Source organism: Megascapheus bottae, unplaced genomic scaffold, assembly GCF_031878675.1.
Source record: "Megascapheus bottae isolate mThoBot1 unplaced genomic scaffold, mThoBot2.hap1 HAP1_SCAFFOLD_47, whole genome shotgun sequence".
NCBI lineage: Eukaryota > Metazoa > Chordata > Mammalia > Rodentia > Geomyidae > Megascapheus > Megascapheus bottae.
This window is the reverse complement of record NW_028327641.1, coordinates 2,094,111-2,099,098: the sequence shown is the minus strand read 5'-3', so window position 1 is coordinate 2,099,098 and position 4,988 is coordinate 2,094,111.

Sequence of the window (4,988 nt, the reverse complement as noted above, 5' to 3'; positions counted from 1 at the left end):
TGGTAAGTTGCACTCAGAAGACTTGCACAAAATCTAGAAATGCCTGAGACCTATCTATGTATGTTTCCTGTTTGTCTAAATACATATGTTTATGTATTTATATATTAGTATAGAGAGACAGATCAATACATATGACTATACATATATACATAGCCAGACACTTATGGGTGGGTGGTATACTGTGTGAGCGTTTGTGTTAGTGTTTTGTGGATGGCTATCTCTGTTTAAGAAAGATAGAAAATATGTAAATATCTTTAAAAAAACTTGATAAAATATAGAGAGACATAAGCTCTTGAGGGAATCTGAAATGACAAGATTATTCACAGGCACGTTTATCCTTATGGATTCCTCAGCAAGTTTTAATTTTTTTCATTATTTTCTTTCTTTTTTTGAACCAGTGCTAAGGATTTCTCTCAGGGACCAGGTGCTGCCAATTACTAATTTTCTCATGGCTGGTACAAGAGGAACTGAGCCACAGTTCCACTTTTGCCTTATTTATTCATGCTTAACTGAAGATAAAGATTTCTATCAGTGACTTTCTCTCAGGGGCTGGATTCTAACGAGGATCCCCAGACCTCAGCCTTCTCTATAGCTACAATTAACAATATGAGAACCCAGCACTGGGTTCCAATGCACAGGGCAAGAAATTGAGTGAATCTCTCAACTCCAATTAGCTATAATAAGCTAGAAGTGAAAGACCAATACCTTTGAGGAAAAGATGCTGAGGGTTATCACACAGGCCCTATGAGTAAGCCCTAAACCCTGTACACATGTGTGCATGCACACATTGGCAGATACACACACACATGCACACACACAATATCTCAGGCAATATTGTATTTTGAATTAATATCCAAAGATTGGACAACAGGATAGCAAGTAATAAAATCTCTTTTTCTTGTCTACATTGAGGGAAAGGGATAAGTCACAAGATGCAGAAGCGAAGAATTCAGAGGCAAATGCTGTGAGTGAATAACTTGTAAAAAGCACATTTCTTTTCTTTTCTTTTCTTTTGTTTTCTCTGCCATTCCTGGGGCTTGAACTCAGGGCCTGAGCACTGCTCTTGGCTTTTCCCAAGTCTAGCCCTCTGCCACTTGAGCCACATTGCCATATGGATTTTTATATCTGTGTGATATTAAGGACTCAAACCTAGATCTTCATGGATGCTAGGCAAGCACTCTACCACTGGGCCAAACTCTAAACCCCGATAAAGTATTTATAGTCATCATCATCATATCACAAAAACCTTTCTCCTACAAAGAATGAACACTTATCTATGTCTGTAAGACTTTTTTTATGTCACCAATGCTTCTGTGATTTTCCCACTTGCATTTTTACAGATGACAGCACAGATATTCATCAGGAAGAAAAATAGGTTAGGATACAGAAACCTAACAACGTCCTAGTAGATTGAAGTGAAAAATATGTGCAAGATGGCCTGGGTGTTTCATTTGTTTGTAGAGTGCTTGGCTACCACACAAAAAGACTCCGGTTTGATTCTGCAGTACCATATACATTGAAAACTCTGGAAGTGGTGCTGTGGCTTGGTGGGACAGCTATAGCCTAAAGAAAGCCTAAGAACAATGGTCAGGCTCTGAGGTCAAGTCCCAGGACTAGCAAAATAAAATGTGCAAGAGGCAAAATGCAAGCTCAGAAGGCACGGTGAGGCAAAATGTCTTGTGAAGGGTAAGGGGAATAGTGACAGTTAAGTTTGGATCTTACCTAAGAAAGGCTCCTTGAGCCTGAGACCAGGTTAGCACTTACGTCTAGTTAGTGACTTGGGATTTGAACAAAAAGGTGTGCTGTTTACTACATCCATATGTGAGGTGGGAAGGGAGATTCAGTCTCCAGTATGTCTTTGGGGAGATCTTCTGTGAGCAAGGAGCTTTGGTCATTAGGCCTTGAAAAGTGACCCTACCTCCCTCACAATGGAACAGAATATGGAACCCTGGTAACTAAGCCACTGTATGTGACAACCAGCTCAAGACAGCTCCCTTGGCCTGTGGCTCAGGAACCAGAAAGATGTTGCTGTGCTGTTGCCAAAGGTCAGGAGGCTCGCATCTCAGGCATGAGAGATATGGATGTCTCACTTGAAGAAGTAGATGCTGGATCAGTGCCAAGCCAAAATTCCAGTATATCAGGCATTTCTCTAGGAAGAAAGCCAGGAAACTCCAGGGCAACTCAGATGAGGTATATTGAGAGGAAACCTATTTGAACCCATCATCCTGCCCACACACTACAACCTTCTTGTGTGCTTTCAAGTGACTATACTGAGATTAGAGTGTGTCATTTCCAATCTACTCTATTCCAATTCCTCAGTGTGAAGTGTGGTCCCATTCCTGCGTTTGAAATATCCACTCTTTTGCCAACATAGTGTCATGGTAAGTCAGCTCAGACTCTGAATGAGCCTTATAACCTATGGATCCTGGAGAAAGGCCTGTTGGAAATGCTGCTGACAAAGCTGATCCCTGCCTACCAGAAAGGTGATCTCTTTTATGTGGGAAACTTCCTGCACAATTTCAAATAGTGGAGGACAATGTAGTAGTAGCTGGAAATTCTCTTGAAAAAGTGAGTGTTCCCCCTCCAAACCCAGGTTTGCTCACCCCTCCTGGCCAAGTCTTGGAATACTTGGCTCCTCTCTGAGCCTGTTTGGTTCACTGGGGTGTTCACAGGGGAGCTAAGCATGATACAAGTGCACAAACTACTTTATTATGACTGGGACACCATGCCATTTCATTTCCCTCACAAGCTACTGGAGTCTCAACAGTGTACTTACTGAGAAGTTGGATTTCAGGCATGAGTAAGTGGCTCCCAACTGCAGCCCTCACCTAGGTGACATCCTAGGAAATCCCATTTCCCAGTAAGAAATGAGGTGTCAGAACTAATGGCGGAGGCCTGTGAAATACTGGAGTCAGAGGAAGAGCTGGAGGCTGAATCACTTTTGAGCTATCAGGGAGGGATTGTGATAGCTTTGCCTGTTAGAACCTGAAAGCATTTACATTTTGGTGTGTGGTCCAGTGCTGCCACTTGGACCTGAACCCAGGTCTAAATGCCATCCCTTTGGTGTACTATTTGAGTCATAGGTCAAGTTCTGGCTTTTTGCTGCCTAATTGAAGACAAGTGTCTTTAGACTTTTACTGACTACACTGGCTTTCCACTGTGATCTTCAGAGCTCAGCCTGCTGGGTGGCTAAGATTAGAGGAATGAGCATTTAGTTCTTTATTTAGAGCATTCACTTATTGATTTATTTAGAGCATTTACTTAGTTAATTTAAGGTGCGTTTACTTTGGACAGATGCATAGAGGCCTCTCCCAGAAGCTTCTGGAAGTGGGGTGTAAAAGTCATCCTGTTCTCGAGTGTCTCTTACCCCCCCTCCCAGCACATAAGTGCGCATCTCTGCAGGACAGCCACAGCATTAGAGTCCTGCAAGAAAGGGGCTTTGGTAGAAGGCTCAGGATGGAGAGAGAAGGCTCTCACTTTCCTTGTACCGAATGTGCCCACAGCATCATGTGTTCCATCTATACGATGTGAATGGACTTCTACCCCAGTGATTTCTACGAGTTCAAGAACTGCCACACCCTGACACAACTCAAGCTCTATATGAGGCTCCACATGCCGGCTTTGGACCTGCTCTTCTAAACACATACTTTTTGACCAGCTGGAGGAATGTGCGACCAGTAAGACCAAGAAAAAGTAGAAGTCCTGGTGTGGGTGCCTCAGAGCCTGTGAGTAGGAAGCCCATGTGGTCTAGATATTGGTTGGCCCTTACTTCTACAGAGCTTGGCAAAATGCCCTTTATGGGTGGTGTCAGCCAGGTAATGTCTGTCCTCTGAAAGGACTCGGGAATAAGCACTCATTAGAAAGACCCTACACCTCCTCAGTGTTCAGTCCAAACTCCAGTTCTACAGGTTCCTCCATTAGATCCTCATGGAAGTTGAGTGACACTTCAACTTGCAGAGTCCACTCTGTCCACTCTGTACCTATTTCCATTCTTATGTTTGGGGCATCCTGGAAGAGCTTATCCTGAACTCCAGATGAAAAACCCACCAATGGAGCTGGTGACTGATGGAGACAGAGAATCATCACTGCACTCCAGAAAGCATGGGCCTTCTGTAGAAATTACCAAACAGGTTTAGAGTCCTGTGGATATACCTTTTGCTCTGAACCCCATGTGTGACACAGTTGAACCTGCAGATACTATGGAGGAAGAAAAAGAGCAGCCAGATTTCCTTCCATTTCCTTTCACACTCCACCCAGAGTCAGTCCATCTGAGTCAGAGTAACACTCCACTTATTGTGCAAGCTGAAGGGGCACACGCTGGGCTCATGGAAAATGTCCCCATGGGAAGCAGCAAGTGTACTCTCAATACTGGATTCATTGGAGGAAAATGAATCCATCCTCACAGAATATCCAGACCCATCCATCTCACTAAAAGAAACTCAATCTCCATTCGACAAACCTGAATCCATCCCCCTCTTAACTCAGGAAGGACATTCTGTTTCTCATGAGGAAGGAGACCCTTCTGAGAACTCTGAAGTAGAATTACTGTCTGAAGGCAACTTGGAGGCCAGTCTGGATTTAGAGCTTCCCTGTCCCCTTCCTAAAAAGACATCTCTTTATCTTGCTCTCATGATTCTTGTCAAGTATTCATTGTATTTACTTTGCTAACTATTAAACTCTCATTGTTAATATTATGGTGTGCAGTTCTTCAGTCCTTATTATACTGTGTTTTATTTTCCACTTAGAATGTGAGACCTCAGACACATAGGTCCTGGGTGGGCCAAGAACCAGACAGGTCTGGTCCCATAGAAGACAACCTTACTGGATATACAGGGAACTATGAAATGCATGGAATCACCAGGAATCCAGGCCAGGCCTCCATGGAAAGACAAGTCAGCTACCAAAGCTTAAGGACAGAGCAGATGCCTGGAAATGTGTTTTGTCAATCGGGAGAAGTGCCGAGTAACTGTAATATTATGGGGGACTCT